This window comes from Pelophylax lessonae (genome assembly GCF_965119305.1).
Source record: "Pelophylax lessonae genome assembly, chromosome: 12".
Lineage (NCBI taxonomy): Eukaryota > Metazoa > Chordata > Amphibia > Anura > Ranidae > Pelophylax > Pelophylax lessonae.
The window spans coordinates 126738716-126752274 of record NC_138779.1 but is presented as its reverse complement, the minus strand read 5'-3'; positions in this window follow the sequence as shown (position 1 = coordinate 126752274).

The window sequence follows — 13559 nt, the reverse complement described above, 5'->3', positions numbered from 1 at the left end:
ATGTGTTGAAGAGACAGTGGTCTGAAAATTGTTTGCTGGACTGTGAAAAATTTGTTTGTGGAGTTATTGAAGATGGGGCGGTCCAAACGCCTGAAAAATGCAAAGATAGATGAAATGAGAGACCGGATTCTATGGATGGAGGGGATGTTGCCGTCTGAACCAGCCCCATCCATGCCTAAAGAGAGTCTACTAAAGAGGAAGGTTGTTGTCCCTAGCAACACTGATGAAACTGCTATGGAGACGCAGTGTGCTCAGATGAAAAGTAAACTCAAAATGGAGGAGATGTTGAAACATCTGATTATATCAAATGCAGCTCAACAGCAAGCAAATGCAGCTCAACACAGCAGGCAAATGCGGATTTTCAGCAGAGCTTTGCAGCTCAACAAAAGGCTCATCAAGAGAGCATGGCAGGCTGGAAACAGAGACGCCAGCAGCCAATGGAGGCCATCGGTTTGGAGGAAACCGAGTATGTGTGCAGGGCTGAGTTGGATGCCTTGCAATGGAAAATGGAAGAAAAGGAACAAGCCTTGGAATTGCTTAAAATGGAGCATAGAAACTTGCAGGAAACGAATGAACTACTCAAGTCTCATGTGTCACAGTGGGAAGAATCCACTGCTCTTCTTTTGGTCGAGTTGCAAAAACGCAGAGAGACTATAATGGAGAAAGATACCATCCTCATGGAAAAGGAAAGTGAAATTCAGACTTTGCAGAAGCAAAGTATGGCTGATATGTTGGAGTTGCGTAATCAGCTGGAAAAAAGTCTTCAGTCTTTGGGAGCTACAAAAATAGACCTGCAGGAGTCGCAGGAACAGAATGTCGCTCTGAAAACGACATTGTCTCTCAGCGACAACGAGAAAAGTGAAAGAGAGGCTAAATTACTGAGTACTGTGTATGAGCTCACTACTTTGAGCAATGTGGTAAATGAATGGCGTGCGGACTGTGAAAGTTGGAAAGGGGAAGCCCAACGTGTCCAGCAGCAGTTAAAGGAGAAAGAAGCCTGTGTGGCAGAATTACATTCTTATTCCCAGATGCTAGCCAATGAGGTGAAGGCTCTTATGCAGGGAAAAGGAGATTGTGAACATAAGAGGGAAAAAGTAGAGGCACAGCTTCTGGAATCGCAAGTCAAGGTGTCAGAAGGTGACCGATTGTGTGCTAAGCTGTCAGAGAAGGCAAACCGACTGCAGGTTGAGTTGGACAATGTTACAAATCAGCTTTCTCAAGCAGACAGCAAATCTAGAGAAATTGCGGAAGATTTTTCTATCTTGGAATCGCAGCTGCAAGACACGCAGGAACTCTTACAGGAAGAGAGGTGTCAAAGGCTGAGTTTTAGCACAAAGCTCAAACAAATGGAAGATGAGAAAAATGGCTTCCTGGAACAATTAAAAGAGGAGGCGGAAGCAAAGAAAAACCTATCAGAGCAAGTCGCAACATTGCAAGCTCAGATAGCGGATATGAAAAAACGCATGGAAGAAAGCGTTGGTTCATTACAGTGTGTTGAAGATGTGAAAAAGAAGTTTGATCAGATGCTTGGTGAAGAGAAGACTGTGTCTGCAAAATATGCAGAAGAACGCGCACGTGCAGAAACGGAGGTGCGTGATAACGAGAGCAAAGCCCTGTTCTTGGCTCGCTCTTTGGAGGAAGCTCTAGAGTGTAAGGCTGAACTAGAAAGTGTTAAACAGCTGCGTACAGAAATGGAAGAATTGGTCAGCTCCAAGGATGATGTTGTGAAAAGCGTTCAGGAGCTAGAAAAGTCTAAGCGAGCCTTAGAACAGCAAGTAGAAGAGATGAAGATTCCGTTGCAGGAACTGGAAGAGGAATTCCAGGCAACAGAGGATCTGTCCCAAAGAGGGGATAGTGTGCCTGATGCAGTTTTTAAAAGGATCAGTGTTTTGGGGTCTGTCCTGAGTGAGCCTCAGAAATGTGACGACATGTGGCTTGAATCACCCCTTTGGAATAAACCGTTCCTTCAAAAACTTCAAGCATTGGAAAATGTATCGTTAGAGCTTCAGCAAACAAAGGAGCTGAGTAAGAAATGTGGTGATTTCTCAGTTCAGGCTGAAAACCTAGTGGAGAAAACTAAGGCTGTTGGTGAAAACGTGAAGCAAATGAATAAGTGCCTTTCAGGGAGTGTTTCCAAAATGGAACTGGTGAAAGACGGGTGGCAGAAGTTTGATCGTGATCTTGAGATGCATTCCATGTGGAATTCAGATAGAGAAAAAGAACTAGGTGACCTTGAGCGGTCAAATAGTTCAGCAGAAAGTGCATTGAAGAAACCTGTAAAAGAATGTGTTGCAGTTCCATGCTTCTTCACTGATGCAGAGAGGAGGTCTATAATGGATACCACCCAGATCGCTGGGTTCAACTGTGTTGTTGCCTTTGACCCCTATGTTGGTGGAAGGAAAGTTGATGATGTTCTGGTTGGCTACTTCTGTGAAGAGTTTGGCAAGAAATATAAACTGAATATCAAATCAAATAGTAGGCCTTTACTGCGACTCGCTCAGGAGGGCGAAAAGTTTAAGAAGTTGATGAGTGCAAATGCTTCAGATCTGCCTATGAATATGAAATGTTTGAATGATATTGATATCTCTGGGAAAAGGAACAGGGGTCACTTTGAAGAAATGTGTGACAGCCTGTTGTCTCAATTGGAAAATCCTCTGCACAGCATCTTAGAGCAAGCAAAGCTCAAGAAGGAAGATCATTCCCTTTTACAACAAAAAGTCAATGATTGTGTACAGCTGTATGGAGAGGCAACTCAAGTCACAGAGGGATGTCAAGAGTCCCTACTTGGAACAAAGCTTAGTGAAGCAAAGGTTCTCAAAGTTGTGTGGAAAACATTTATGGATTGCAGAGAGAGGCGTCTTAAGAATGTTGAAGACATTAAGACTAGCCCAATTGAGTTGCCTATGGATCACGGTCCTCCGTGGTGGATTGGACAGACGGTTATGAGGGACAAGCTGTCTGACATTTATGAGAAAGCTGTCAATGAAGATGACAGAAACGAGAAGGAGCGAAATGATGCCAAAAATGCAGTTGAAGAATGTGTATGAGATGAGAGACAAACTGTGTGGCATTTATGAGAAATCCGTCAATGAAGATGACAAAACAGTTTCATCCGGAAGCTTGAGGATAATAGGAGGCTTATCAGTGAGTCAGCAGTGCTTGACACATGCGTGCCTGGAAATCTGTGTCCCAACCCTAGGGTTGAAACAAGAGGGGGGGGTATGTAACAGGAAGTCAGCTAAATCTGGGAATGTAGTCACAGGAAGGAGATACATTTCCACCTGATTTAGAAAGTCCATTAATTAATTTAGGGTGTTGGCTACAGAGCTAGCCAGCAGGAAGTTGAAAGGCCTTCACCTGTTCAGAATGAGGGAGTTAAGGCTCTATAATTTGTTCAGAGAAATTCCTATTGTTTGCTGCCTCCAGAAGCTGTGTCCTGAAGCCATGTGGGCTGGGAGCAGGAGGACAGTCAGCGTGTGCCTCCCGACAGGATGTGTGGGCCTGGGAGAAGACCCCCCGGAGTGATGTGTGCCCGGGACGGTAACCAAGGGTGAATACGTCTCAAAGGTGAGAAGACGAACTGTTGATGTGAAAGAAACAAAAGGACTGTGTTGCCCTGTGAAGCTATTATAAAAGGACTATTGAGTGTCCGCTATGTGACAAGGAAGTCTGCCCGACGGTAGGTTGGAGACAGACACTTAGGCAGGTTCCAGTTGTGAGAAGGTAGCCGCCCACAGAGGCAAGGATTTATTTTCTGTTTTATTTTATTTTGGATGTTTTGCTGCATACAGCCTGGTGAAGAAAACACCATTTAATAAACCACACTGTTTGTTTGCAAGCACTTGTCGGCTACCTCTCTGGGAAAACGCACCCCCCAAGGGGTCATCCACACCCGCCACCGAGCTAATCCCTCACATTATATATATATATACATACACACACACACAGGATGTGGACTGGCCTCCTCTATACTGCACTAAATATATATATATATATATATATATATATATATATATATATATATATATATATATATATATATCAGTGCCACCTTATCAGGGCCCATCAGTGCCGACTCATTAGCGCACATTATTGAAGGAGAACAATTACCTGTTTGCAAAAATTTTATAACAAACTAAAAAAACTGTGCTTTTTTTTTTTTTGGTCTTTTTTTGTTTGTTCAGCAAAAAAATAAAAAATAAAAACCCCAGTAGTGATTAAATACCACCAAAAGAAAGCTCTATTTAGCCTAAATCTCATCTGACTACTATGCTTATATGCAATATCTGTTTCTGAGTCAAAACAATTGAAAAATGACTGTATAACCTAAACATTATCTTTAATGGATATGCAGACGATTAAAAATTAATAGAAATTGACGTAAAAAGACAAACAACAGAATATCTAACTCTTTAATGATGGGGGGGCCCAATACAGCTTCTCGCCAAGGGCGCTGGAGACCCTAGGTACGCCTCTGGTTATTGATGCTTTTTGCCGCATTCCAGATGCATTCCATACAGAAAAAATATAGCATGTTCTACTTTTGTTGACTGTACTGGAACGCACTGCACTGATGTGAACTAGGGTCATTGGAATACATAGAAACCATCATGCATGCATTTTTGATGCAGATAAAAAATACACTGGACTGCATCTTGTGTTAACCAGACCACCCCGGTAGGTTTACTTATACAATGTACCCACAACAGCCTAAATTAATATTGAGATTCTGACAAATTGTCTTGCTTGTGAAATTCCCAAAAGTAGACCACAATAATAAAATTTAATAAGCATTTGTACAGAGTGTGGAAAAAATGCTGTGCATTAAGAATGCTTTTCAGAAATAGAAGTGTTAATAGTTTTTTTTTTTTCAGTGACTAAAAAAAAAGTAAGTGAACAAAAGAGAAATAAAAATCAAATCAATGTTTAGTGTGGCTACCCTTTGGCCTTCAAAACAGCATCAATTCTTCGAGGTACACTTGCACAAAATTTTTGAAGAAACTTGCCAGGTAGGTTGTTTCAAACATCTTGGAGAACCAACCACAGATCTTCTGTGGATGTAGGCTGCCTCAAATCCTTCCGTCTCTTCATGTAATCCCAGACAGACTCAATGATGTTGAGGTCAGGGCTCTGTGGGGGCCAAACCATCACTTCCAGTACTCTTTGTTCTTCTTTACAGTGAAGAAAGTTCCTAATAACATTGGCTGTATGTTTGGGGTGGTTGTCCTGCTGCAGAACAAATTTGGCCCCAATCACACTCCTGATGCTATGGCATGATTGTATCTGCCTTTATTTCTCAGCATTGAGGACACCATTGATCCTAACTAAGTCTCCAACTCTATTTGCAGAAATTAACCCCCAAACTTGCAAGAAATCTCCATCATGCTTCACTGTTGCCTGCAGATACTCATTATTGTACCGTTCTCCAGCTCTATGGAGAACAAACTGCCTCCTCCTACAGCCAAATGTTTTAAATTTTGACCCATCAGTCCACAGCACCTGCTGGCATTTTTCTGCACCCCAGTTCCTATGTTTTCATGCATAGTTGAGTCGCTTAGCGTTGAGTCGCTTAGCAACTTAGTAGCAGAGTTTGACTGTTCCTCGACAAGTCAAGCTTCCCACACAGCTATTTCTGTTTCAGTTAAAGACTGTGTTTAAACCTACATATGAAATTGATGATCATTAGTACCTGCTTGGTATAATTTGTTATTCATACACTTGACTCTAATCCTACAAAATCCCTGACTTGGTGCAAGTGTACAAATTGTGCAAGTGTAAGAATTAATGCTGGTTTGAAGCCAAAGGATAGTCTCATCAAATATTGATATAATTTAGACTTTTCTTCTGTTTGCTCACTTTGAATTTTGTAAATTGATAAAAATAAGCAATATTTTTGAAAACATTCTTACTTTAAAACATTTCTTTACACCTGCCTAAAACAGGTAAGTATATATCTATATACTGTAAATATATATATATATATATATATATATATATATATAGTGGGTACGGAAAGTATTCAGACCCCCTTAAATTTTTCACTCTTTGTTATATTGCAGCCATTTGCTAAAATCATTTAAGTTCATTCTTCTTCCTCATGAATGTACACATAGCACCCCATACTGACACTGACAGAAAAACACAGAATTGTTGACATTGTTGCAGATTTATTAAAAAAGAAAAACTGAAATATCACATGGTCCTAAGTATTCAGACCCTTTGCTCAGTATTTAGTAGAAGCCCCCTTTTGATCTAATACAGCCAGGAGTCTTTGTGGGAAAGATGCAACAAGTCTTTCACACCTGGATTTGGGGATCCTCTGCCATTCCTCCTTGCAGATCCTCTCCAGTTCTGTCAGGTTGGATGGTAAACGTTGGTGGACAGCCATTTTTAGGTCTCTCCAGAGATGCTCAATTGGGTTTAAGTCAGGGCTCTGGCTGGGCCATTCAAGAACAGTCACGGAGTTGCTGTGAAGCCACTCCTTCGTTATTTTAGCTGTGTGCTTAGGGTCATTGTCTTGTTGGAAGGTAAACCTTCGGCCCAGTCTGAGGTCCAGAGCACTCTGGAGAAGGTTTTTGTCCAGGATATCCCTGTACTTGGCCGCATTCATCTTTCCCTCGATTGCAACCAGTCGTCCTGTCCCTGCAGCTGAAAAACACCCCCAGAGCATGATGCTGCCACCACCATGCTTCACTGTTGGGACTGTATTGGACAGGTGATGAGCAGTGTGTAACGCTCCTGCGTTTTTATTATAGGCTGGATTTGCAGCTGCAAAATCTCCACTCAGTAGTCATGTAGAGATGTGTTGAATACCAGATCCAACTCTCCAGGACTCATCACCGTGGGCCTGTCAGCTTCAACATACAGATATATACACACTCAATGAGATGTTCCTGGAGTGATAGGATATTTATGATAGTATGAAGGTGATGTGCTGAAGGGACAGGTGTGAACAGTGACAAGGATGGTAATCACTTGATAGGTTTTGTATAGGAGAGTTTAAGATGGTATTAGGAATGCAGATAGGTTAGTATCGAGTATGCTAGCAGGTGGTGAGGACAGCAGATGACAAATACAGGATAGACTAACCCAGTGCAAGGATAGATAGTAGTAGACAGGAGAGCTAGCAATCTATGCAGCAGTGCAGATGATAGATGGTAGTAGGCTGAAGAGCTAGCAATCTATGTAACAGTGCAGATGATAGGATAGTATAGATAGGTAGTAACAGTCCTTAATGTGCATAGGTAGATAGTGCAATAAGGTTATGGAGGGTTCCCCTGCGGGGTACTTATCACTTGTAATGTTAGTAGTTTAGAGAGGTCCAGTAGATGAGGAATGATCCGGTAGCGAGATACAGGGATCAGTAGCGAGGTTCCGGTCTGCTCCAGGTAAAGGGAATGGCTGGAGGTTCCGATCGAGAGACAGGCTTGAAAGCATGTGGGTAACAAGGCAGGTTGAACGAACAATGTGAGTGAGACCGCCGGCGGTTGAAATAGCCGCTCTGCGGCGCTCAGCAGTGACATCATCGTTCTTAAAGGTATATGCGTACCACCTGAAGAGAAAGGTGGGACGCATTACAGAGGAAAGTGGTGATTAAGGGTACCGGAGGTACCAGAATCTTACAGTACCCCCCCCCCCTTAAGGCCAGCTCCGGAAGGCCTATAGGACAGGTTTCTCTGGGTGTTTCGAGTGAACGTTCCGTATAAGTCTAGGCGCATGAATATCAGAGGTATCTAGCCAGGTGTCGTCTTGGGGTCCATAGTTCTTCCATCTTATGAGATACTGGAGTCTTCCTCTATGGATGCGAGAATCCAAAATTTCCTTGATCTCATACTCTTCTCCGCCTTCAACTTGAATTGGAGGTGGAGGCAAGATGGTAGGCCTTATTCCTTGGTTAGGAACATGGGGCTTCAGTAGCGACACATGGAAGATGGGATGCATCTTGAGATCTGCTGGTAGGGTGAGCTGTATTGCAGCTTTTCCGATAAGTTTTTTAATTGGGAAGGGTCCCAAAAATAAAGGTCCAAGCTTCTTGCTAGGGATTTTTAATCTTAAGTTCTTTGTCGATAGCCAAACAAGGTCCCCAATAGCATACTGAGGAGAAGGTCTTCTACGAAGGTCGTAGTACTTTTTTTGTTGACTGTGAGCGTATGATATAGTGGTATTGAGTAAGCCCAAAGAGTATTTTATTTGGGTAAGGTAATCCGAGGCTACTGGGTTACTCGATGGCAGAATGCGTGGTGGAAGAAGAGTGGGATGAAACCCATAGTTCAAGTAGAACGGACTTTGCTTCGTGGTACTGTGGGTTGCGTTGTTGTAAGCAAATTCTGCTAGAGGAAGGAGATCCACCCAATCATCCTGCAAGTATGATGTGTAGCAACGTAGATATTGCTTAATGCACTGGTTGACTCTTTCAGTCTGTCCGTTGGTCTGAGGATGGTAGGGAGGAGTGAGCTTTCGCTCAATGCGTAAAATTTGACAAAGTGCTTGCCAAAATTTAGAGATGAATTGTGAACCACGGTCGGACAAAAGAGTTTTTGGAATTCCATGCAACTTAAACACATGTTTCATCAGTAGTTCTGCTGTTTGTTTAGATGAAAGTAGTCTACGGATAGCAATGAAATGTGCCATCTTTGTCAAGTGGTCCACTGACACTAGGATGGTATTAAATCCTTTAGAGGGTGGTAGTTCTACTATGAAATCTAAGGATACAACTTCCCATGGAACCTGGGGTATTGGTAGACTACAAAGTAGTCCAGATGGTTTTGTAGTGTCAATTTTGGACCTTGCACAGATGTCACATGAAGAAACAAATTTTTGTACAGACGTCTTCATATCAGGCCACCAAAACTGCCTGGTGAGCAAATTAAAGGTTTTCGTTATACCCATATGTCCTGCCATGGGCACATCATGCGATAACTCCAAAATCTTGGTGCGCATAGTAGGGGGTATGTAGAGTTTGTCATTGTAATAGAGGAAGCCTTCTGCATCAGTACTTAGTTGTGGTGGAGGTGAATCCATTCTTATACTGTGCAAAATCTCTTCCTTCAAGGAACGGACAACACCAATAATGCGTTCATAGGGTATTATGGGAATGGAAGGGATTTCGGCGCAGTTATCTTCGGTTAATCGTGATAGCGCATCCGCTTTTTTATTTTTGTCTGCAGGCGTGTAGGTCACTACGAAATTAAATCTTAAAAAGAATAATGACCATCGTACCTGCCGGTGGGAGAGAGTCTTGTTAGTCTGGAGGTATTGAAGGTTTTTATGATCTGTATATATGAGTATTGGTAACTGGGTACCTTCGAGCAGATGTCGCCAATTCTCCAGTGCCAGTTTTATGGCAAACAACTCCTTTTCACCCACTGGGTAATTCACCTCTGGGCTGCTTAGTGATTTTGAAAAGAAAGCAACTGGGTGAAGTGATGAAGTGTTTGTTGGTCGTTGGGAGAGAACTGCTCCTACTGCCATATTTGACGCATCTACCTCTAGAATATATTGGAGGCATGGGTCTGGATGGCGTAGTATGGGAGCAGAAGTAAAGCTTGATTTTAACAAGCAGAAAGCTTGATTTGCTTCTTCTGACCATTTGAATGGTTTTTTTATACTTGTCAGTTGTGTGAGAGGTCTAACAATAGCGGAAAAGTTCTTGATGAACTTCCTATAGAAGTTCGAGAATCCAAGGAATCGCTGTAGGGCCTTACGAGTTGTTGGTATAGGCCAGTCTTGAATACAGGATATCTTACTCATATCCATCTTAATTCCAGTTTTGGATATGAAGTATCCTAGAAATAATATTTCTTCTTTATGAAATATACTTTTTTTTAATTTCACATATAGTCTGTGTGAGAGCAGTCTGGACAACACAAGTCTTACATGTTTTATGTGTTCAGGCATAGATAGAGAATAAATAAGTATATCGTCTAGGTATACTACAACACAGACATCAAGTAAGTCTCTAAAGATGTCGTTTATGAATCTTTGGAAAGCTGCGGGAGCATTACATAGCCCGAATGGCATCACAAGGTATTCGAATAGTCCGTATCTGGTTCTGAATGCTGTTTTCCACTCATCCCCGTCACGGATTCGGATTAGGTTGTATGCCCCTTTCAGGTCTAATTTGGTGAAATAAGTAGCCCCACGTACCTGTTCAATAAGTTCAGGGATGAGCGGCAAAGGATAGCGATCCTTTATCGTAATCGTGTTTAATTGCCTATAATCGATAATAGGCCTGAGATTGGAATCCTTATTGCGGACAAAGAAAAGTCCTGCAGCAGTGGAAGAAGTAGAGGGTCTAATGAACCCTTTTGTCAAATTCTCATCCAAGTATTCCTTGAGATGAGAAAGTTCATCCTGTGAAAGGGGATAAACATGACCGAAAGGCAATTTGCTGTTAGGGAGTAGATCGATAGTGCAATCGTAATCCCTATGGGGAGGCAACACTTGAGCATTTTTCTCAAGGAACACTTCGGACAGATCCTGATAGCATAGTGGTGCAATTTCATCAGACACCACAGACAGAATCTTCCCATAAGATGGGAGGTTACATGTATTCTCACAATAGTGAGAAGGGAAAACCAAAGTCCGTTTTTTCCAATCTATGATTGGTTGGTGTGTGTGTAACCAGGGAAGTCCCAAAATAATAGGAAAATGGGGTGAGGATAGTATGTCAAAGGTGATGGTCTCCACATGTGATTCGTTGGTAGTGGCAAGGAGTGCCTGAGTCTGGTTGGTGATTGGACCAGAAGACAGTGGAATACCATTAATGAAACTAACAGAAACAGGCTTAGATTTTGAAATAATAGGTATTTTATTTAAGGTAACAAAGCGTGTATCAATATAGTTTCCACAAGATCCAGTGTCGACCATAGCCTTGGTGGTGATCCTAGTTTGGTCCCACTGTAATATTAAATGAACAAAAAGATAGGGGTTAGAGAAGGAAGTCGTTAATCCTCCCAGCAAGACATGTGAACACTCACCCTCTTTTTTGCGGACAAGGGGACAGGTGTTTATCAAATGATCCGAGGATGCGCAGTACATGCAGAGATTTCTGGATCTTCTTCTGGCTCGTTCAGTAGTCGTTAAAGGTGGGCGTATGGTTCCTACATCCATGGGAGTAGGGTCAACGGCCGAAATCTGAGAAGGACTAGACAATGGCATTCTCATCTTTTCAGCCCTTCTTTCTCGCAGTCGTCTGTCGATGTTGATACTAAGTTGTATCAAGGCCTCCAAGGTGCCAGGTAAATCCGCTCGGGCAAGCTCGTCTTTAACAGCTTCCGATAACCCGAGTCTGAATTGAGTTCGCAAAGATGTGTCATTCCACCCTGAATCAAGGGTCCATCTTTTGAACTCAGATACAAAGTCTTCTACAGGTCTCCTTCCTTGTTTTAAGGCCCTCAACTGAATATCAGCAGTACTCTGCCTATTGGGGTCATCGTATAAACTAGCGAGTTCCGCTAGGAATAAGGAATAGGTGTTGAGAATCTGATCATTACTCTCAAAGAGAGAGTCTGCCCAGGCCCGTGGATCACCCGTCAGGTATGAAATAACGGTACAGACTTTTATTTGATCAGCAATTGACATGCGTTTTTGAATTCACGAAATTTTTTCCGATCACCTGAAAACACTAGAGGAGGGTTTATTTTAGGTTCAGGAGGCTGAATAGCAGTAAGCCGTGAGAGCTGGGTTACCTGCTGTGTCAGAGTCTGATTCTTTTCTTGTACATCAGTCAGAGCAAGTATTAACGCTTTTACTTGTTGTGTTAATTGTGTCACTTGAGTGGGTAATTCTGCTGAATCCATTTTTAAGGTTCGTTCAATCTGTAACGCTCCTGCGTTTTTATTATAGGCTGGATTTGCAGCTGCAAAATCTCCACTCAGTAGTCATGTAGAGATGTGTTGAATACCAGATCCAACTCTCCAGGACTCATCACCGTGGGCCTGTCAGCTTCAACATACAGATATATACACACTCAATGAGATGTTCCTGGAGTGATAGGATGTATATGATAGTATGAAGGTGATGTGTTGAAGGGACAGGTGTGAACAGTGACAGGGATGGTAATCACTTGATAGGTTTTGTATAGGAGAGTTCAAGATGGTATTAGGAATGCAGATAGGTTAGTATTGAGTATGCTAGCAGGTGGTGGGGACAGCAGATGACAAATACAGGATAGACTAACCCAGTGCAAGGATAGATAGTAGTAGACAGGAGAGCTAGCAATCTATGCAGCAGTGCAGATGATAAATGGTAGTAGGCTGAAGAGCTAGTAATCTATGTAACAGTGCAGATGATAGAATAGTATAGATAGGTAGTAACAGTCCTTAATGTGCATAGGTAGATAGTGCAATAAGGTTATGGAGGGTTCCCCTGCGGGGTACTTATCACTTGTAATGTTAGTAGTTTAGAGAGGTCCAGTAGATGAGGAATGATCCGGTAGCGAGATACAGGGATCAGTAGCGAGGTTCCGGTCTGCTCCAGGTAAAGGGAATGGCTGGAGGTTCCGATCGAGAGACAGGCTTGAAAGCATGTGGGTAACAAGGCAGGTTGAACGAACAATGTGAGTGAGACCGCCGGCGGTTGAAATAGCCGCTCTGCGGCGCTCAGCAGTGACATCATCGTTCTTAAAGGTATATGCGTACCACCTGAAGAGAAAGGTGGGACGCATTACAGAGGAAAGTGGTGATTAAGGGTACCGGAGGTACCAGAATCTTACACAGTGCCTGGTTTTCTCCACACATACCGCTTAGAATTAAGGCCAAAAAAGTTCTATTTTGGTCTCATCAGACCACCATCTTGGAGTCCTTCAGGTGTTTTTTAGCAAACTCCATGCAGGCTTTCATGGGTCTTACACTGAGGAGAGGCTTCCGTCGGGCCACTCTGCCATAAAGCCCCGACTGGTGGAGGGCTGCAGTGATGGTTGACTTTCTACAACTTTCTCCCATCTCCTGACTGCATCTCTGGAGCTCAGCCACAGTGATCTTTGGGTTCTTCTTTACCTCTCTCACCAAGGCTCTTCTCCCCCGATAGCTCAGTTTGGCCGGACGGCCAGCTCTAGGAAGGGTTCTGGTCATCCCAAAAGTCTTCCATTTGAGGATTATGGAGGCCACTGTGCTCTTAGGAACCTTAAGTGCAGCAGAAATCTTTTTGTAACCTTGGCCAGATCTGTGCCTTGCCACAATTCTGTCTCTGAGCTCTTCAGGCAGTTCCTTTGACCTCATGATTCTCATTTGCTCTGACATGCATTGTGATCTGGAAGGTCTTATATAGACAGGTGTGTGGCTTTCCTAATCAAGTCCAATCAGTATAATCAAACACAGCTGGACTCAAATGAAGGTGTAGAACCATCTCAAGGATGATCAGAAGAAATGGAAAGCACCTGAGTTAAATATATGAGTGTCACAGCAAAGGGTCTGAATACTTAGGACCATGTGATATTTCAGTTTTTCTTTTTTAATAAATCTGCAACAATGTCAACAAGTCTGTGTTTTTCTGTCAGTATGGGGTGCTATGTGTACATTCATGAGGAAGAAGAATGAACCTAAATGATTTTAGCAAAT